General features: G+C 39.6%; 1 long non-coding RNA gene across 2 annotated transcripts; it reads left to right on the forward strand.

The window, feature by feature from the left end:
• Positions 1–3,515: 3,515 nt before the first annotated feature.
• Positions 3,516–22,917, forward strand: LOC120299115. 2 transcript variants are annotated; one of them, XR_005554342.1, is made up of 6 exons: positions 3,516–4,184; positions 13,157–13,222; positions 13,628–13,714; positions 13,832–13,918; positions 16,622–16,753; positions 19,332–22,917. It is a non-coding gene; the product is annotated as an uncharacterized LOC120299115 (long non-coding RNA). The 2 variants fall into 2 exon arrangements; XR_005554343.1 differs by having other exon boundaries at positions 16,680–16,753.
• The last annotated feature ends 209 nt before the right edge of the window (positions 22,918–23,126 follow it).

Raw genomic sequence — 23,126 nt, forward strand, 5'->3', positions numbered from 1 at the left:
TGCTTCAAAACCTGGACTCCAGCCTTCAGGGTTTACGAGTCCTTTCCAGAGCCAGCTTAAGACTTTCTTCCTTCTAAGGCCCAAAAAGTATGGTGCATCTGCTGGAGACTGCCCAAAATATTTGAATGCTTCCAAGTTCCAATCACCTTACCAATAAAAATGCAACTATATCAGTGAAATGACTTGCCTGCAGAAGTTGTGGGTGCTCCAACACTGGAGGTTTTTAAGAAGAGATTGGACAACTATTTGTCTGAAATGGTATAGGGTTTCCTGCCTGAGCAGGGGGTTGGACTAGAAGACCTCCAAGGTCCCATCCAGTTCTGTTATTCTGTTAACCAAGAATTTGTTCCCTTTGTTCCCACCACAATCCCCATTAGCTGCTGGCCAGGGGTCTGACTCGAACACAACTCTTCATAGCATGTGGAGAGGAGAGAGATTTGGCATTAGTACTGTCTGGAAATAGTTTGCCAGAGCTGTTTTTCTGGAACAATTGTTTGGACTTCCCAGTCTAGCCTACAGCCCTGGCAGTCTCCGATATGTGTGCTAATTAGGCCCATCCTTGCTTCGCTTCTGAGACCTGAGCACGATAGCCAAATGCTGTTTGTGAATGTGTGCTCATGAGAGAATAAGAGGCAATCTTAATTTCCCCCTCCCCCCTTCTAGGGCCCCGTGAGAAGACTGTGCTCTTTCAGTAAAGGCTTGGCTGATAAGGCATAATCTTCTGGATGCTCAGGGGATACTCAGCTGACTTTACTACCTCCTCCTCCTCTTTATCTCCACCACTGTTTTTGTACTGCTAAATTTACCAGTGAAGAACTGGGCAAGGAAGCTTAGAAAACAGAACAAAAAAAAAAAAATACAAAAGGGAAGGGACTGTGGTTTTAAAACAGGGAAGGGGTGAAGTAGTTCTACATAGTAGATTAATTCACTTCAGCATTTTCCCCAGGCTTCCTTTAGCACAGGGGCAAACCTCAAGAAGATTGAGCCAAGTTCATTTAAGCAGAAGACGGCCTGGGGGGTTATGATGCTTATGCTGGCCTCTCCCTTGCAGTTGGTTCTCCTTGTTCACACAGGCAATTGTTTCACTATGGGTGTTGCTGAGACAGATGGCACCTGTGTGGCATGAAAGGGTAGTCTTGTGCACTGTTCCTGCCACTTATAAAATCCGAGACAGGATCTTAAAAACACAGTCCTCATGCTGATCTGATGTAAGAGGATCAAAGTAAGCAAGAAGCCCAACGGGTTTTACAGCCGTTAATGAGACCGGTCTCCGGTGATGACGAGGAGGAAAAGAAAACCAAGCTGTGGTGCAATTCTTAGCAGGATTCCTGCATGTGCCACCTGTGGCCTGGATTGTGTGGGTGGTTCCCCAGAGGATGGGGGGATGGAGACTGGTGCTGAATGACTGTTCCTGCCTTTGGGCACTGACACAGGGAAAAAGTTTCCTTTTTTAACATGAAAGAAACCAAACAAACTAGGGGCTAGACAGATACAACACTTCTAGTCAGATAATCTAACCCACGGGAGTTGTTTTCAAATGTTAGATATTTGAAATATTGTTTTCCTGCCACTCAAATCTAGCAATATCCTGAAAATGTTAATGGCAACCTGTTTTGTAGTTTATTTTTTGGGGGAAGATCCCAACAGCCCCATTCTATGCATGTTTAATTCTTAATGTATCAATGGAACTTAGTTCTGAAAAATTTCACACAGGACTGTATTCCTCCCCCCCAGTGGTGGGATTCAGCTGGTTCACACCACTTAGGCAGAACCGGTAGCTAATGTTTTGTTGCCCAGGCCCAGAATGAACTTCCGGAAGTGGCATCCACACAGAGAACTGGTTGTTCATATATTTGAATCCCATCACTGCTTCATTCCAATCCCAGAGTCATGTGCTCAATATCACTGTGTTTAAAGTTTCATTTTCTTCAGTAAATATGTAGATTTACTGTTGCCACAGTTCTTTATTTCAAAGATCACCTCAGATGGAGACTGCAGCCAAGAAATTAAAAGACGCTTGCTCCTGGGGAGGAAAGCTATGGCAAATCTAGACAGCATACTAAAAAGCAGAGACATCACCCTGCCAACAAAAGTGCTTATAGTCCAGGCCATGGTTTTCCCAGTTGCAATGTATGGCTGTGAAAGTTGGACCATAAGAAAGGCTGAGCGCCAAAGAATTGAGGCCTTTGAACTATGGTGCTGGAGAAGACTCCTGCGAGTCCCTTGGACTGCAAGGCGTTCAAACCGGTCAGTCCTAGAAGAGATCAACCCCGACTGCTCTTTAGAAGGCCAGATCCTGAAGTTGAAACTCAAATACTTTGGCCACCTAATGAGAAGGAAGGACTCACTGGAGAAGGGCCTAATGCTGGGAAAGATTGAGGGCAATAAAAGAAGGGGACGACAGAGAATGAGATGGCTGGATGGAGTCACTGAAGCAGTAGGTGTGAACTTAAATGGACTCCAGAAGATGGTAGAGGACAGGAAGACCTGGAGGAACATTGTCCATGGGGTCGCGATGGGTCGGACACAACTTCTCAATTAACAACAACAACAACAACAAAGATGCCATACGTTCATAAAAGGTATAGCATTTCTAAAAGTTTTCCCCCCTTAGTATTTCAAAGTCCCACAAAGAGTTTAGCAATGTTTTCCAATTCTATGCAGTTGGACTCAGAAGTCATTCCTGCTAAGCATGGCTGCCTCTGCTAGGTCATTGTATATAGATCTGTGGTTTCAATGGATTACAAATACCCTTCTTGATTTTTTTAATGCTGTTCTCTCAATCCTTGGAGAACTTTTGCCTATTTGAATGAGTTCATCTCAAGCTGCCTTATTCATTACAGTGACTATAGCTGCTCTCCAGAGTTTGACATCAGAGTGAGGGCAGGAGACTAAAACTAGGATAATTTCAATGTACATTATGAGCTATTTTACCAAGTATAGAATAGAATAACAGAGTTGGAAGGGACCTTGCAGGTCTTCTAGTCCAAACCTCTGCTCAGGCAGGAAACTCTATACCAGGGGTAGGTAACCTTGGCTCTTTTATGACTCGTGGACTTCAACTCCCAGAATTCTGGGAGTTGAAGTCCACGAGTCATAAAAGAGCCAAGGTTGCCTACCACTGCTCTATACCATTTAAGACAAATGGTTGTCCAGCCTCTTTTTAAAAACTTTCAGTGTTGGAACATTCACAACTTCTGGAGGCAGGTTGTTCCACTGATAAATTCACAAACATTAACAATTTCTAGGTTTCTTCTCTCCTTGATTGGTTTCCATCCATTGCTTCTTGTCCTGCTTTCAGATGCTTTGGAGAATAACTTGACTCCCTGTTTTTTGTGGCAACCCCTGAGATATTGGAACACTGCTCTCATGTCCCCCCTCATCCTTCTCTTCATTAGACTAGACATACCCAATTTCAGCAACCATTCTTTATATGTTTTAGCCTCCGGTCCCCTGATCATCTTTGTTGTTCTGATGGCCTTTCTTTTTCTTTTGCAAATGGTGCATCCATAATGTGTTCCTTTTCAAATCAGCAAAAGGAAAGCAAGTGTCACTAAACAGTTCCATTGCAGATAATAAGTTCCCCTGAGTAAACAAACATGCCTTAGCAACTTGGTGCCCTCTGAGTATTGGCCTATGACTCTTGTCCCCTATATAGTCCCTATAATCCCTTGACCCCATGATTAGGACCTTGCTCAATAAGGCTTGGAGGAGGAACTCAGCCCTTCTTCCTTGGCTGGGAGGAGAATGTTTGCTAAGAGTGGGGAGAATTAATCACAGGGAGGTGAAAAGCTGGGTTGCCTTGGGGTGAAAAATGTTTGGCAACATATTGCAAAGATCTGTCGCTGCCCAAGAGTGAATCCTGTGAGCAGGGAAGGAATGCCAGCAACTGCTTTGCATGTGACAGCTGCACAAGGAGAATATTGAAGTGTTTCCTGCTGAGGGGGAGACCTGAAGGAATGTCCGTAGTTGGAGTGATGCTTTGTTAATTACTCGATGGGCTTTCTGAATCAAGTGCCTGTAAGAACTCTAAGGCCTGAAAATACCTTTTTTTCTGAAAGGGAGATGTCTCAGATAGCCTGCCAAAAGGTAGACAATCCTACAGAAGGAAAATGAGGGCCATTTGCATTTCTAACCTCATGAGATAAAAGGCTGCCAGACTTTCTTTACAATGCATTTTAAAGGTAAGTGCATAGTCACCACCAATGTTATTTTCAGTGAAGAAACATCAGCTTAACTACATCACAGAATGGCAGCCTAAAAGTTCCTCCTTTAGAAAGAGATAGAGGTCCCTTTTCAAGAGCTGTCATTTCTCTCCTTTGATTTCTCCTGGAAAAACAGCCCTAAGGTTTTCCAAGGCCAACAAGTGTTTCATCACAATGCACCCATTACCAGAACACTTTTTTTTTCACATGGAGACAAGGCTCTGAGTCAGAAATTAATAGCCATGAAATGATGATGTATGATACATACAAATTGTACAAACATGCAGAAAGAATCTGTCTATCTTAAAGCCTATGACAGAGTTCACATATAGGTTTGTTTTATTCATATGAGCTGGAAATTAGCCTTTTGGAATTTTTGGAACTAAGCAAAATGCAAATGAGACAGTAAACAAATACATAAGCCACAGTACTCTGAGTTTACACAATACATAAAGGCAGTGGTTCTCAACTTGTGGTCCACGAAGCCTTGAAGAAATGTTATGATTTAAATCTTAAGTTAAGTCTTGAGGGTCCATGGCCATGGTGAAGAAAAGGTTGACAGCCACGGCATTAAGACATTCATAGTGGCCAAGCAAGTGGATGGAATTTCATACGGGATAGATATGCAGACTATATCCAGGGATAGACAACCAAGCAGGTGTTTGGGATTCTAAAATAAGGGTCTTTGAATATAAAATATGGCTTATCATTTCCATTACTGATGCAACAGTTGAAACCAATTGTGAAAACAGTTCTTATAACATGGTTAAATATAGTTTGAAAATCCTAGCCAGCTATGTTTTAGTAGTATATAGAGATAACACATAGGGACAATGTTAATTTAGTATTTTAATCTTCTAATGTTTTATGTTGTCATTTTTATCTTGTTGTAAGCCATTCAGAGTGGCTTGAAAGCAAGATGGGTGGCATTTAAATTTAATAAACAAACCAGCAAACCATTTCAGCAGAAATGAAAAAATTATGGGCATGATAGATGAGGCCACTGGAAGCTACAGCTCCATAACAGTTGGCAGGTACATATGTCTCTCCCCTATAATAGAGGGTCTAATTCTTTCCAACATAAAATTTGTAAAGTAGGAAGTGAACCTGCAGAAAGGACTTACAACTGTGCTTAGCAACAGAAGAGCACTTCACAGAAAGAACAACTCTTACGTTGTTGTGTAGTGTTTTGCAAACAGCTAAGCAGCAGGGAGTTTCTGAAGAGTCTTTTTGCTTCTTCAGACAGAACCGTTTAGACATTTTATATGAATGAGTGTATTTGTGCTTACATGTTACCAGAGATGGGAGGTCTGGAAGAATTGAGTGGAAATGATTGAAACTTGGGGGGGGGGGGAATTAAAGACTCATATTGACCCTTGCATGAGCTTCTAGGCAACTAATCGTGCCCTGATCCTACCTTATACCAAGAGTGGGTCCATTTCATTTTCTTTAACCGTATTTTCTTGATTCAGTCTCCACTCCCTAGTCCAGACATGCTTTAGTAAGGATGTCAGAGGCCCACAAGTCTCTTAATTGCATTGATTTTTGCAATGCCAGAGATGTGGACTGGGTGCAGCTCACACAAAAAAAAGTGTGGATAACAGACGGGTGAGCAGAGTTCTTGGAAACCACTCCTAGTGCACACATACCCACAGAGACATGCTGAAATGGTTATTCAAATCACAGTGAGGGTGAGGTTTCAGAATGTTTCGCAGTTACACCCAATGTGTGAGAAAAGATTTACAGTCAAGGGTAGGTATTCTTGGTAAAATATCAAGCAAAGAGCTAAGATTGAATTTAGGGCATCTATTCGACAGAATCCCTGACTGAAATCCCCTTCCAGTTCATCTCCTCTCTTTGCTTAACTGAGATAATATGCAGAGAACATATTTCGCTAATCCATTCTCAACCAAGGTTGCCTGTCCTATATTGTTCAGAAAGTTCCTAGTGAACTGTGACCTTTGAGGTTCTACTCTTGAATCATTTTATTGCAGCAAAAGCTTCAGATTGACATCTTTCCCCAGCATCATGTTAATGTAGCTATTTTCATTTAATGAATTATTTTTAAATTTATTTGCTGCCCATCTCACCATGAGGTGATTCCAGAATGCTCCTAAGGTCCATGAACAAGCAGCACCTCTTATTTACATTAGCTATTTTCCAAGCGAAGTAGAAGTAGCATATGATAGCATAAATATAGCCTTGCTTCCTCTACTTCTTCACATTATCACTACACAATGCCTGCGGGCAGCACCTGGGTTTACTCCCACAATAGCAATCACCAGTCTGTGGAAATGGAGGAACAAGTCTTCAGCATCCAGCAAAAATATTCAAAGAGAATAGAGCTGGAAGGGACCTAGGAGGTCTTCTAGTCCAGCCCCCTGCTCAAGCAGGAGAACCTATACCATCTCAGACAAGTGACTATCTAGTCTCCTTTTTAAAACTTCCAGCAATGGAGTGCCCCGATTTCTGAAGGCAAGCTGTTCCACTGGTTAATTGTCCTCACTGTCAGGAAGTTTCTCCTTAATTCCAGGTTGCTTCTCTCTTTGATCAGCTTCCAACCATTTTTTCTCATCCTTCCCTCTGGTGCTCTGGTGAACAACCTGACCCCCTCTTCTTTGTGGCAGCCCCTCAGATACTGGAACACTACTATCATGTCTCCCCTATTTCTTCTTTTCTTTAGACTGGTCAACCCAAGTTCTGCAGCCATTCTTTGTATGTTTTGGTCTTCAGGTCTTTGATCATCTGACAGTGAGAACAATTAATCAATGGAACAGCTTGCCTCCAGAAGCAGTAAATGCTCCAACACTGGAAGTTTTTAAGAAGAGACTGGACAGCCATTTGTCCGAAATGGTGTAGGGTTTCCTGCCCGAGCAGGGGGTTGGACTAGATGACCTCCAAGGTCTCTTCCAACTTTACTACTACTATTATTATTATTATTATTATCTTAGTTGCTCTTCTCTGAACTTTTTCCAGACTCTCCACATCTTTTTTGTGATATGGTGGCCAAAATTGGCTGCAGTATTTGAGGTGTGGTCTTATAGGACTTTGTAAAGTGGCACTAGTACTAATAGATTTTGTTTGAGTGCAGTTACTATACTTTCCCTACTATTAGATGTGGTGAGGGCCATCAGTTGAAACAATTTTGAAAGGGAGCTGGACAAAATTGTAAGAGTAAGTCTTCATTGACAGCTAATCTCAATGGATGTTTGTTACCATATTCATTTATATTTTATTCATTTATTAAATTTATATGCTGTCCATCTCCCTTTCTGAAGTGACTCTGTGTGGCTATCTAAATACAAGTGACATGCAGCAATTGTAGTGGAAGGCTTTCATCCTCCTATCCATGCTTATGATTTGCCTGAATGCCCCTTGTTGGCCAGTGTGAGATAATGAAATGGTAGACTCAAGAATCCTTGGCCTGGTTTAGCAGGCCTTTTCTTAAGTTCTAATGAGAATATATTCTTACTGTACAATTATTCAATAAAAGAGAATATTTGTAATATTTGTACCAGCACTGACGTTGTTATCTAGTTTGGGTAATAAATTGTCTGCAAGAAAACAATCAAGCTCAGAGAGCACCAAGGACCCCTCTGTACAATTATTACTCTTACTGAGTACATTTCTGCCCCTTTCCCCCTGTGTCCTTGATGTTTTTCCTCTCCTATCTGGAAAAATACACAGTTTACCGGTTGAAGTCAGTGGCTTCTGCTTTTCTGTATAGAGAGAAGCATGGGAGGGTTGACCCTTAGGAAAATACCTGAAAGATGAGATGACAAGGAGCTAAGTCCTCTTGTTTGCGGAATCCCTGAGTTATCTGATAGGGCAAGGGCCAGGAATAGCTGCACCACCACTTGTTCTAATGAGAAAGGTTCTGAGTGCAAAGCTTAAATTGGAGGCTGTAGTAGCTGATTCAGAAAGAGATCTTGGGGTCATGGGTTAGTGGAAATGTGAACAAATTGCTCTCAAAGTGTACACATACTGTATGTAACACACATTTAAATGTACTATATACAACGTGTATAGAATTACACCCTTACATATAAATCAATGTTTCTCAACCCTAGCAACTTTAAGATAAGTGGACTTCAACTCCCAGAGAGGCAGATATGATTGATGGGTCATTTTTAAATTTAGTAATAGCATGTTAAAAATAATTAACCAACATGATAATGCCATCATACAAATGTACATTTGGAATAACATGATCCTTCTAATTTCCCAAACTCAAAAAATGTAATGATAGGATTGCAGATTTTTTTTTTTAGCAGATTGCAGCAAGTCTTTTAAGGATGTTTCAATGTTTCAACTTAGAAAACAAAAACAACTAAAATAAATTATTACCGAGTCTTCTAAATTTAAAGATAATATTGTTGTGGTTGCTGTTGTTAGACCCCATGGACAACGTTCCTCCAGGCCTTCCTGTAAGGGTGATTTGAGTGTAAATTTTCTTCCTCTCTCATGATGTGACAGCCTGGAATCCTTCAGTGAAACTATTTAAAAAATTTAGGCAAACAAAACATGCAGTTCTTTACATGGTATAAATATAAACTCTAGGATTCACTGACACAAGCTATGGGGCAGCCACCAGCACAATGGCTCTGTAAGATGCCAATGAACTTCCAATTACTTCCTTTCAAAGAAAATCCCATTTGGAACAATTTTTCTGGGTTTTCTTACTGCTTAGAGAAGATCCTAATCATTGTAGTTTTAAATGTATTTGAGCCATTTGTGTGTAAAAATACTGATAATTTTTGATTTGTTGTAGACGTCTAAAACATTTGTATAGCTGAAACCTTTTTGCTACAAAAGGAGAGTTCTCTCTTCAAAAAAATGAAAGTTTGTCACTAAGATGCTATTGAAAAATAATTTAACTTATATTTTAATTTATATAACAATTCATTTATCAGTGTTTCTCAACCCTAGCAACTTTAAGGTAAATGGACTTCAACTCCCAGAATTCCCCAGCCAGCATGGAATTCTGGGAGTTGAAGTCCACTTATCTTAAAGTTGCTAGGGTTGAGAAACATTGATTTATATGTAAGGGTGTAATTCTATACACGTTGTATATAGTATGTTTAAATGTGTGTTATATACAATATGTGTACACTTTGAGAGCAAGCAACTAAATTTTATTTTTAATGGGTGGCATGGTGCCCACAATAAAAAATGACAATAAAGGTTATCTATCTATCTATCTATCTATCTATCTATCTATCTATCTATCTATCTATCTATCTATCTATCTATCTATCTAATCTAAAATCATAAGAGTTGAAAGGCACCACCTCTCAGTGTAGGATTCACTAGTAGAACATCCCAGCCTCTGTTTGAAGACATTTTCTAAAGGAGAACTCATCATGTCATGTGGCAGCCTTGCAGTTGACAGCTCATATTATCAGGAAGGTCTGGCTGAGGTTTAGCTTGACACTCCTTTTTTACAGTTTTGATATGGTTTTAACCCACTGGCTATAGTCCTGTCCTCTGGGACAACATAGAATAAGTCCAGTCCCTTCTCTTTGTGACAGCTTTCAGATATTTAAAGATTGCTGTCGTGTCTGCCTTTCATTGTCTTTTCTCTCGGCTAATTATACTCAAATCCTTTAATAATATCTTACAGATCTTGTTTTCAGATCCTTCATCCTGGTAGTTCTCCTCTCAACTTGCTGGTCTGTGGTGCCCAGAAATACTGGACACAGTATTGCAAGTAAGGTCTGACTCAGACAGAGGAAAGTGGAAAAATCACATCCTGGGAGTCGAGATTCTGTGCTCCTATAAATGCAATGCAAGATAACATTTGTTTTTTTAGCAGCTGCATTACAGAGCTTATTTTTATTTAACTTGAGATCATCAAGGCCATCCAGATTTTGTTCGTATGGACTTTTGTTGAGCCTGTTCCTTTCCATCTTATACTTGGGTCTTCCATTTCCCCCCCATATGGAGAAAATTTATTTCTCTCTATTAAGTTCCATCTTATTCATAGTCCAATGCTTAAGCCAATCTGGATTGCTTTGAATCTTCACTCCTTCTAAAGTAGTATCAGGTTTGTGTCCCCTTTAATTTCCTTATCAAAAATATTGATGACAATGTGGAACGGTACAACACCAGGACAAAATCTTGTGGCCCTCCATTTAATACTTCACAAGCTGAAGTGTAGCATTTTTGTAGCACTCTTAAAAGATGGTCATTCAGCACACGACATCTAGAACTAGTAACATCTAGCCCACAGTTTACCATTTTATTTTTGATGTTTCTCATAAACTTCAATTAATTCCAAGCTTTATCTTTTCTGACAGTTTCCAGACATGACCTTACATCATATTTTGACTAGAAATGGAAGTCCCCTCCTACCATTTCCTGTATATATCTCTTTTTCTCTTTCTTGTTTTAGAGAGCTTTGCTTATATCAGGGGTTTTCAAACTTGGCCCTTTTATGACTTGTGGACTTCAACTCCCAGAATTCCTCTGCCAGCATGCCCCCTGGCTTATATCCATGTTGGTCTCCTTAGATTTCTCAAATTTTTTCTTTCTTGGGTCGATTATTTCTGATTTCAGTATCTCATTTCAGAGAGTTTCCTATCCTTCTTGGGCATTTTCTTCTTTCAGGATTTCAAGCCATTGGATCTGCCCTACTTTCCCTCAGAATTCTTTCAAAACTGCTATTTCAGAAGTCCAGTGTGCAGGTTTGACTCTTCTCAGTTCCTCCACCTCTGGATTTCACAAATTTAAGGATAACTCACTCACTTTCCCCAGGGTGTGAGTCACAAAACTTGCTGATCTTGTTATAAAAAAACGTTGCCTCTCTCGAGTGTCATTCTGAGCCGAAGCCCACCATGCTTACTTCTCAGAATGAGGTCAGAGTTTTTATCCTGCAAGAATAGCTCAGTACTGAAGGTTTTCCAAACTGACAGACCATGGGTTTTTTTCCCCCCATCACATGATGCCTTTGTTTTTTTGGTAGCCGAATGCCAACGAATATAGCCACACAAATCATGTCTTAGAACACCAAGTGATCTTTCTTTCTCATAGAGGCTTTCATAGTTACTTTCATTCTCTCTTCTCCTCCTTTCTTGTGACAGCTACATATTGTAGACTGCATGCCTTAAAAACTGGTCATTCTATTCCTATTAAAATCAGTAGTGCTGATTTAATTTTTTAAATTACTGAGAATTAAATGATTTAAACACATTGAGAATTAAAGGAAAAGAAGATGCAGAATACTTTCAAACCTGGAACCTATTTTATCAATGGTTAGAAAAACGAGATAGAGAGTAAGAAGTTAACTTTTACGACTAAGCAAAAATTAACCCAGACATCATGTTGCTTATTAAGCACAAATGAATTGTAATGATAAAAAACTAATAAAATACTTTTAAAAAAATCAGTAGTGCTGGCCATGTTTGTCTGCTAATTTTTACCCATTTCTCTCTGCCAGAATCAGGGCTAAGGGACAGCATTTGGGGGAACTTAATTAGTTGTATGCCTCAACTGAGGCAGCACTTTTTTATCCTGACAAGACTTTTTTCAGGTAGGAAAGGAAAGATGGAGACATCTCTTTATTATTTTTTAACCATGACAGAATCAATCCTGTGTATGTGTGTTTGTGACACAGAGAGAGTGACCCAGGTTGTTTCCCAGGCAGATGGGCTTCACTCTGGCCTTCTATAATCCTACTGTATATGGTGTTGTTTCTGGCTACTACTGTCTATGCAACTCTGTGTGTAGCCACAGAATCTAGGACAGTGATGACAAACCTCGCCCCCCACAATCCCCCACCTGGAGGGCCATCCACCACCTCCACGGCCTGCCGCAGATCACCCAGGTGGCCCAGCAGCACCATGGTGGCCACACCCTCTGTCTGCGCTCCGCAGCATCATCTGCATGTGATGGGGTGTGAGGGCGGAGTCTTGTCCCCACTGCCTGGCTGCCATGTCCTTGGCTGCGCTATTCTGCATGGGCTTCACTCGGAGGCAACTCTCCTCCAGGGGGGCTGCTAGTGAGGAGGGGGTCATGAGGGGAAGCGAGACTGGGATGATGGCGCGCATGCCCAGAGGGCTCTGAGTACTGTCTCTGGCACGCATGCCATAGGTTCGCCACCACTGATCTAGGAGAATGAAAAGTAGCCTCCAGTGATTTTGCTCTTACTTTCTGGAGAACCAGTGTAGACCAGGCATATATAGATAGAAAATGTACACCATGTGAAGAAATGTTTTCACTGAAAGAAAAATATGTTGAGAGTCCTGCTTAATGCCTCATTGTTCTCAAGAATAAATAAGTAACAATAGGTGTTAGCTACAATACAATAATATATCAGAACTACTTATCAATAATTGCTTTGATATGAAAGATTTACATTTTGGTAGATATAGAACAAAGGGGTGCAACCATTCTGGTTCTTCTTGATCTCTCAGCGGCTTTTCTTACCATTGATCTTAATATCCTTCTGGGCTGGCTACAGGATCAGGGAGTTTTACTGGTTGTTCTTTCCTGTAGCCAGTTACATTTAGAATTGACAGCACAAAAAATCCAGATTGAAGCCTCTGATTTTTAAGATACATTAAGGCTTGACACTCTTGCCTTGATTGCTTAATATGTCCACATGAAACTGCTGAGTGAGGTCACCTGTTGACATGGCGTAAGGTGTCATAGGTATGCTGATGATATTCAACTGTATATCTCAACCCCTGCTTGACCAAGTTGTACTGTTGAGGTCACAAATCAGTGTCAGGAGGCTGGGAAAGATAGACTCAACTTTTACTCTAACAAGATAAACGCTGGAGCCTATGACAGAGAGTGACTGGCTCAAGGTCACTCATCTGGAAAGTCTGGTCATCACCCATAGAGCTGTTAGTAGCATGGAGCTTGATTATCTGAGGAAGTGCCTCCTTCTCATCATTCCTGTCTGTTCTGTAAAATCTGACCTAGGAAGGGTGCCTTTTCTGTTGCAGGATCTGCCCTTTGGAATAGCACCTTCCTCCCAGAGATTTGGAGCACCCTGAATCTGCAAACCTTAGGTGATCTTTAAAAACTGGCTTTCCCCCAGTTTCATTTGTGTGACCATTTTGTGTGTATTGTTTATTTTGGTTGTAACATGTCTTTCCCCCAGTTTAGTAAGATTTCATTTCTGTTCATTTTGTCCTTTCTTAAATAGTATATTGATTTGTAAGTGAGTGAGATTGGGTTCAGGAGTCTTATGAATTGAAATTATAAATAAATATAAATATTAGTGTCATCGATAGTGGCCTAAGACCACAGTAATGAACATGGACAGATCATCATTCTTCACTTAAAGAACCTGTTGGGTCTGGTTACCAAGCTTGTCAAATACAGTATGATCCTGAAATGTGTATGAACTGGTGATCTATTTCAAGAGGCTATTTATGGTTTGAGTCTAACTCCCTGTTCCATGCTTCCTGCAGAAATTTAAGCTATCCCCAACAAATACAGTAGCTATCCAGCCTTTCCCTGAACACATCCAATTGAAGAGGACCCAGTGACTTCAGCAGGTAATTCATTCCATTGGCAAACTCCTCTTTATTTTTTAGGATTTTTTAAAAAAATATTCAATTGGAATCTACTTTTGTGAAAGTTAAATTTGTTCTTTTGTGTCCTCCCTCTTGAAGGAGAAGGATCTTGATCTTTTTTGTGATCCCTTTTCAAGCATTTGTGAAGGAATACCATATCCCCTCCTCACTTTTCTCTTCTTAAAGGTAAACATTCCCCACTGTTTCATTCTGATAATCATTTTTAGTCTCGTGGTCATCCTTCTTGCTTTTCAGTGAACCTATTCCAGGTTGTTCATTCCTTAAAAGGTGTTATTCACAACAAGACTCCATATCTGAGGTGGAGTCTGAAATATACAGATTACTTCCCATGATTTAGAAATAGTATTTCTGTTGATTAAGCCCCAAACTGCATTTACAATGTTTATAGTCACATCGGCCTTTTTCATGTTCATTGCTGACTCATATTCAGTTTCTTATCAAGTGCTGTTCTTTGTGGCATCCTTTTGATTCTTCCCTCTGTTTTAATGAGAAACTGTTAATGAGTACTCTGAGTACAATTTTCAAGCCAGTGATGTGTCTATTTAATTGTCATTCTATCCATCCCTGCCTAACTACTTTGCTAATTAATGGAGTTCTTTGACATATGCTTTGCTAAAATTAAGATATATTATATTTATTAAATTCCCACAATTTATTACCTGATTAAAAATTAGATAAGGCTAGTCAAGTAAGACTTGTTCTTGATAAATCCATGCTGACTTCCAGAAATCACTGCATTATTTTAAAAGTGCTGCCAGATCAATCACTTTATGCTCTACAATCGTCCCAATTACCAGTGTCAGTTTGACTGGTATGTAGATACTCTGATCCTTCATTCCCATCTTTTTAAAAATAAGGACAAAAGTTACCCTTCTCTAGTCATCAGATATATCCCAAATTTCTCAAAGAAAATACATAATACGTGAAATTCACCTGGTCCTAGAAATTTAAATTTGCTGAATGTTAACATGTATTTTCTGACAGCATTTATTTTAGGTCAATCTCATGATTTAATCGAAGGTACAAGTACAGATTAAGCAAGACCTGACTCAAAAAGAGCAATTGTAAGAGGGATCTTGGAGTTCTAGTGGACAATCACTTGACTATGAGCCAGCAGTGTGCAGCAGCCACCAAAAAAGCTAATACAATCCTGGGTTGTATAAACAGAAGCACAGAATCAAGATCACATGAAGTATTAGTACCACTTTATAAAACCCTAGTAAGACCACACCTGGAATACTGCAGACAATTTTGGTCACCATATCACAAAAAAGATGTTGAGAGTTTGGAAAAAGTGCAAAGACCAGCTAAGATGATCAAAGGCCTGGAGACTAAAGCATACGAAGAATGACTGCGGGACTTGGGCTTGGCTAGTCTAAAGAAAAGAAGAAATAGGGGAAACATGATAGCGGTATTCCAGTACTTGAGGGGCTACCATGTTATTCACCAAAGTATCAGAGGGAAGGATGAGAAACAATGGTTGGAAACTGATCAAAGAGACAAGCAACCTAGAATTAAGTAGAAACGTCCTGACAGTGGGGACAATTAAAAAGTGGAACAGCTTGCCTCCAGAAATCATGGGTGCTCCATCACTGGAGATTTAAAGAAGAGTTAGACAGTCATTTTCTGAGATGGTATAGGTTCTCCTGCTTGAGCAGGGAGCTGGACTAGAAGACCTTCAAGGTCCCTTCCAACTTCTATTCTATTCTATTCTATTCTATTCTACTCTACTCTACTCTACTCTACTCTACTCTACTCTACTCTAATTTCCTGCAATTTCACTTTAGCATTCAACATTACCCATTTGGAATATATACTCTGTTGTTGGAGAAAATCAGGCCAAAATAGATATTGAGAAGCTCTGCCTTTTCTTTGTTATGCACTACTGCTCTTCATCTTTTCTGAATTCCTAATCTGATTTTTTTTTTAACTTCTATTTACAGAATAAGAGTTGGAAGGGACCTTGGAGGTCTTCTGATCCAATCTCCTGCTCAGTCAGGAAACTATACCATTTCAGAAATATGGTTGTCCAATCTCTTCTTTAAAACCTCCATTGTTGGAGCATTCACAAATTCTAGAGGCAAATCATTCCATTCTAACTGCCAGGAAATTTCTCCTTATTTCTAGGTTGGTTCTCTCTTTGGTTAGTTTCCATCCATTGCTTCTTGTTCTGCCTTTAGATGCTTTGGAGAATAAGTTGATCCCTCTTCTTTGTGCAGCCCCTTAGATATTGGTATACTGCTATCATGTGGCCCCTAGTCCTTCTTTTCATTAAACTAGACATACCTAATTCCTGCAACTGTTCTTCATATGTTTTAGTCTCCAGTCCCCTAATCATCTTTGTTGCTCTTCTCTGCACTCTTTCTGGAGTCTCCACATCTTTTTTATATTGCAGGGACCAAAAGTGGATGCAATATTCCAGGTGTGGCCTTACCAAGGCATTATAAAGTAGTACTAACACTTCATATGATCTTGATTCTGTTCCTCTGTTAATGCAGCTTAGGACTATATTGGATTTTTTGACAGCTGCAGCACACTGCTGGCTCATATTTAAGTAATTGTCCACTACGACTCCAAGATTACAAGATTTTGTTAGCATGTTTTTCTTTTTCTTAGTACCTTTCATCCACCTCTGCCTCTTGCTAACTTTAGCAACAGAGTCTGGAGAAAGTAGAGAATGGGCCAGAGGGATAAGTTGATTGATGGATAATTTATTTTGCACAAGCATACTTCATTAAGTCTCCCTACTTTACAAATTTTGTGGTCTGCATAGTTTTTTATAAACAGTCAATGAAGCAGTCTACGGTCTGAATTCAGCTACCCTATTTCTTAATTTGTGTGATTTAATCTGTTCCATGTGGTAACAAGTCCTACAAGGCATTGAAATCTGGATGCTCAAGTACTACTGGAAAATGTTTTCCCACAGCTTCCCTGGCTTACTTCCTTATTACATGATTTACCTAACTTCCTCCATAGAGTTCAAGCTCACAGTGGCATTAGGTATGTTCCATTGTTTTTTCCACTTTATCCTCATAAAAATCTAGAATGTGACTGAATTTTCTTCTGTTAGAAAAGAACTTCTAACAGTAAGAGCAATTTCACAGTGAAGCCAATTATCCAGATGAATAGTATATAGCTATTCTTCACTGGATATGTACAAACCAAGGCTAGACAGATCTCTGTCTCTGTTGCTTTGATTTGGATACCTGGGCTAGGCAGAAGATTGGACTTGGTGATTAAATGGCCCCTTCTGGCGCTAGAATTCTGTGACTGTATTTTGTAAAATAAGTTAAGCTAAGGAGAAAAAAATGTGTATAGCATTTTACATGGGGCACAAAACTTGAATAGGAAGATTTGCTTTTCTCTTTCCCGTTCTTGAAATATTAGGACCCAGGATCATAAAATGAAATGGAAATGGGAGAGATTCTGAATAAAAAAAAGAAAATAATTATTTATGCCACATATAATTAAATTATACAGTGGGTCCATGCAAGATATAATGATGGCTGCCAATTTAGATGGCTTTAAAAAAAAATGGAATAGAGGAACATGCAGTTCAGGGTTACTAGTTATGTTGGCTCTAGTTCTCTACTATCCATTTTCCATGAAGAAGAAAGGGAGGGAGAAGAAGGGAGGGGAGGGAGGGAGAAGAAGGGAGGGGAGGGAGGGAGGGAGGGAAGGAAGGAAGGAAGGACGGAAGGAAGGAAGGAAGGAAGGAAGGAGGGAAGGAAGGAAATCTATTCATATCTTCAGGGATCTGATTAAATGCAGAACAGAAGACTAGCCCAGACAAGTCTTTGACCAGATCAGAACAACTCTTTGGGGTTATTTTTGGTTTGATCCGCAAACCAGCTGCTGAACTGTCTGCCTCACATTTTTCTTGGGACTTTTTTTCTTCACACCATCTTGCCAAAGGGATTGTCTTTCACCTAACAAGCCTTTATATGAATACATAATCTCTGACATAGAAACAAGATATCTTGTTTTCAAATAGATGTTTAATCCATCATTTCCTCCTTATTTAAGTACTTCTATTAGCCCTCCTCTTAAGATTCAGCACAAATGTAGGAAGAAATGTTTGGTTAATGCAAACATGAAATATTTGTCAGCAAGCAGAACTAACACACTGGGAGTAACAACAGAGAATGAATTCTTTGACATATGCCAGTTAGTTTGGCTTTCCAGTTAGCACATGCTCTGAAATGAAGATTCTTTGATGTTATGCAAATTAAACCCTCTAGTAGTTAACACAGAGAGTCTAGTTTCCTTTCTCTGTTGGGCTGTCCCTGTTAGTCAAAGGGTGAAGCAGAGGTCACATGGGGGATTTTAAGAATTGTTCTGATGGTTTTGATCTCTGTCTAATCCTCTGAACTGTAGCTAATTAGGCACAGCAACTCCAAGATGGACTTAGAAAACCAAGGTTTTTGATCAAGTCATGCCAGTCAAATGAAACTTTCCATCCAGTGAAATGAAGTGCCACTAATTAGTCTTTTACTAAATATACTCATTGACTTCAGATTCTCAGCAGTAGGGCGGTTTTTTCAATTTGGATCATTCCATCTTGGGCAATCAGAGTTGAAAATAAGTTATTTTCATGGTGGCTGACCTAGGTTGTATGAATGGGTTGCAACCCACATTCCTAGAGTGGGGGCAATTTAAAGCCCAACCTGAGTTGTGGGAAACTGATTGTATAGTGCTCTCTGCCCTTTTCTAGTAATTACACAAGTTGGCAACAGGTTTAAAATACCAGCAAAAGGTTTTTTTTTTTTTTAAACATTTCTTGTCAGCTGAACTGTAGTGAATTGCAACATTTTTATTCCCTTTTAAATTCTTATCTTCAATCTTCAATAACTGGGTTTAGCCATGGAAACATGTTTTCTTCTGTTTTTTTTTTTTTTTAAGAATGCTATTAGACTTTGAATCTTAAAATACTCTCCGTGAGGGAAAAGGAAGATTATAGAAGTGCAATTCTGGAGGAAAATATAGCCATGCAGGGCAGGTCATTTAATGGGGTGAAAATTAATTTTTGTAAATTTTTTCAGTGAGGGGTTCTAAAAATATGTGTTTTTACACCAAGAATTGAAATCTGCTCTCATTTTTGCAACTGGACAATGTTTAGCTCGTGCAATTCTGGTCATATACCCCACAAAGGTATATAATATTGTTAACGTTATCTTCTCAAAATTATACTTTGGGCTACAAAAATTAAAGTTATTTTTCTGCATGAATTTTATCTAGCTAAGCAAAAAATAACCCATGAAATCATAAATTAATGTCAGAAAGCAATTACAAAAATGTTTAAGCGAGTTTCATCAAGTTTAGTTTTGATTGGTTCTTCAACAACAGCTGCCGACTTGCTTCTCTGCTTGTTGCTTCTGCAACCTATTTCATCGCTCTATTGATTGGGCATGACAGGGCCACTGTGGTACTTGCATGGGTTTATCAATGAACTTCTTTATTTCTGCTACAGTCAGTTTGCACATCAAAGGTGGCTCATATACACCTTCAGATCAGTCAATCAGCTCCAGCAGAGTGGATGCTTTGGCATTGATTAAATGTGTTTTTCTTGCATGTACAGAAAAATCTCCCAGGATGGCATCATCTGCACCCCTCAAGTCAAAGATCTTTTGCACACCAGCTCTCCTCTCTTGAATGTCATCTGAATACAAGAATGTCTGGATTATAATTTCACTGAAAGTGTACCATGCTGAGTGCTGAATGGTTGGCAAAACAGCATCTACTACAGCCTTCTTTTACAGTCTGACTTGCTGCAGCTGGAATAACACATGATGCGGGCCTTCAATCCAGGAATGTTTTACTTTGATGTTGAACCAGCAAGGGTAGTATACACCAACAATATGTTCCTCCATCTTTCTTAAGTTTTGGAAAGTTTTGCCTTTAAAGCTATGTTTTGAAACCCATATTCGACAAAGCCTATTTGCAGTTGTCAACCAGCATGAGTGGCAAATGGGGCCAATTTCCAGAAGAGCCAGATCTGTGGGAAGTTCTGTTCTTATTGCCCTTGTGATCCTATATCCATACACTTGATTAGTAGAGAGATCCTTTACAACACTGTTGCTCAGTAAAATGAGAGGCTCACCAATTAAAACTCTGATGAAGGAAGGAACAATGTCACGTTCTGTTGCAGTGTCTAGCACGTTGCCAATTTTACCTGTCCATTTGTTGTTAGACAAGGTCTTCCCATTCCATTTTGTGATTAAGTTTTGTGGGGTAATTCATTTGTGTGGAGTACACATTCCAACCAGATCAACTTCCAGTCAAGCTTGATCGCTACCCAGTGCCTGGCACCACCTTCACACTAGTTTTAACATTTGTAGAATCTCCTTCAATGACCTTCAAGCTTTTGTCAATGTTCTTCTTCTTCATGAAATACACCAGATTATCTGCAATCACTTGAGCAGGTTTTCCTGTTTTTGAGCCTTTCTCTGGAGTGAAATGATAAAGATATCCTCCACCCAGCTCACTGCACACTGAATAATGTTCTTCTTAGATGGTACTGGGGAATTGCTGGTCTGAACTGTTTGCTTTTAGCATAATTTTAGTTGCATTTATATGGCCGTTGAAGAAGATGCATTCTATTTCGCCCTTCTTACAGAGCTCATCAAATTCTTGATCTAAGGCCTTCATAATTTTTTCCTGGGTCTCTTGACTTTATTGTGATCAACTACAAGTCTCTTGTCCTCTTCGGTGATCAAGCCAGCATCTGTGAAGGCAGCTGTTCTAATGGCAGCAGTGGCACATAGACCAACACCCTATCTTATGCCCTGCATAGCTACATTTGTTATTTCTAATCTATTGTATTCTGTCTTTTCTTTTGAAATAGAGGGCAAGTGTCAACATCCAGCTCAAGAATCCAAATAAAACTCCAGGTTCATTCTGTCTCCGAAAATCTTACTGTTTATTAAATACACTGCATGATAATATTGAAGCAAAACTAATTCTGAGGTTCCAACACCAATTCATAGACTTAAACAATAATTTTTCCAGACAAACCCCCAAAGTCTTATGTGTTCATATAAACAAGTTCACTTTGTTATGGGAACTATTTGCTTCAAATCCACACCTACTATAGTGTCCTTGGAAAGGTTTTAGACTCTCATAGTCTTCAGTGGAATTGTAGAAGTTTCATTTCTCCATCTAACCCACTTGAAAGTAACACCTCCACCCCTTACTCTAAAGGCAAGTTGAAACACAAAGGCATGTAGCTGCCAAAGTTTCATCCTTGACAATATATGTGTTTGGTCTAAGGCCTCTTCATAACTTCCATCACATTCTTCTTCATCTTCATCATCAGTCTGTCCTTCATTTTCATCATAAGAGATAATTACTTCATTTATCAGTATTGAAATGTCTGGAATACTTCTCTGTTTATATTTAGAGAGCCTTTGTCTCTCTCATTGTCTTGTTGCTTTTGCCTTTTACCTAGTTGTTTCTGCTCGGGCACATCTGGCAAACAAATCTGGTGTGCTCCAAAAGAACTAGTCTTGTCTCTCTGACTTTTAATAAAATCAAGTTCCTTCAATGGTATCTTCGAATCCTTAAGACAGGTACAGTTAATGTGAGCTTCTTTTTTGCAGCCAGGAGGGCAGTTGAATTCGGCACACAGAACAATTTGACACTTGAAGTTGAGGATGTCAAACAGTTTGTCAAGTTTCACAGTGAAAGTCTCTCGGACATCTAGCTTTCCTCTACCAAGAGATATGTTTTTGGCTTGATCCCAGGTCTCTTGGATCTTGTTCAAGATTGTCACTCATGAATTTACAAGAGGGGCCACAAAAGAACTGTTTGCTCGTTCCCACTTTTCAAGCACTTTGGGATATAGGTCTCTTGCAAGACTGGCTTCTGGATAGTTTCTAGCATCATCATTACTTTGTTTTCTTAATAGGAGGCCATATCTGAGAATGTCTCTCAGTGTTGGGAGTTTAAATGGCAACAAGTCTCTGCCAGTCCCAATTAGGTTGCTCATATGAATGAACGTTCCCAGTCCTGTTCTTTTTTAAGAAACCATTATAGATCAGTTATCATACTCACAGGAAACGAGGCTAGCAGTATTAACACTCTCAGACAAAATAATGTTAACAAAAAGATAAAGGCAGCTGAATCTGTGAAATGAAACAAACAAAATGTTAAAAAGTTATGATATTTACGTAGTTATTTAACAAGCACATCTAAATTATATTAAAGTAACCGAAATATTTTTACAATCCCCAAGTCGTGTCACAACTTTTGAGCACCCCTAATGTTTAGAAATTGAAAGTTGAAAATTTTGACATGCCCTAATGCAGGGGTCCCCAACCCCTGGTCCGTGGACCAGTACTGGTCAAGCAACATCCCATCTGTGAAATGCAAGCAGCACACAAAACCATGCACCCTCCGGTCCACGGAAAAACCTCTCTCCATGGAACTGGTCTCTGGTGCCCAAAAAGTTGGGGACCTCTGCCCTAATAGACAGGGAAAAGATTCAATAACTTGACAGTCCATCTCCCACCCACCACCCACCCCCTGGTAAAAACTCTACCTATCCAGTTAGTTTTATTGGCAGTTGTAGCGAAGTGGTAATATCCAGTTTTTCATTACTATGTTCATGGAAACATGGACAGGAGAGATTTGATCGGCAGATGTAAAAAGCAGGCTATTGGGCTGATCAGTGCAGCCTTTCTTGGAACATTTTTCAAAGCTGTTGCCAGCTTGCCTATCATGCTCCCTCCAGATATCCATTTGCCTCACATCAGGGATTTATGGAATCAAGAAAAATGTTATTTTGCTATTGGAAAAAAAAAGCAATTGTTTTAGTTTGTGGAATAGAAATGTCAATATGTAATATGCTTCATGCATCGTACACAAAGCTATACTTTTGAAAGTGGAGGGCAGAAGAAGCTGAAATCAATGTACCTGCTCAAATACTCTACCTGAAGGCTTGCACATGTACTGAAATTCTGAGGCTTCAGGCTGGAACTACTGCTAATGGAATGGCATAGTCTGATGGTTGTAAGCTACTGTAGGTTCTGGAAATTGTTCCGCAATGAAACAGGATGATGAAAAAACTGGCATTGATTGACTCTTCTGCTTTGTAGTCAATCTACTTCAATTAGCTTTTGCCAGTCTGGGACCACTGGGGATGAGCTGAGACACCACTCTAATCATCTGTTGGCACATCATCTAAAGGTCACCATATGGTATTATACTATTTTTTTCTCTTCCTCTTTGATGTGCAAGTGCTTGGGAAAAACCACCATTAAAAAAGGTGAGATACTAGATAGAAGGCCCATGGAGGCATTTTAAAATGCCCTTATATGCTGGAAACCAAAGAAGGAAAAGTGTCCTTTAATATGTCCATAACCAATTCTGTCAC

The sequence above is a fragment of the Crotalus tigris genome, unplaced genomic scaffold (genome assembly GCF_016545835.1).
Source record: "Crotalus tigris isolate CLP2741 ecotype Arizona unplaced genomic scaffold, ASM1654583v1 scf7180000024279.507856, whole genome shotgun sequence".
NCBI classification, from domain to species: domain Eukaryota; kingdom Metazoa; phylum Chordata; class Lepidosauria; order Squamata; family Viperidae; genus Crotalus; species Crotalus tigris.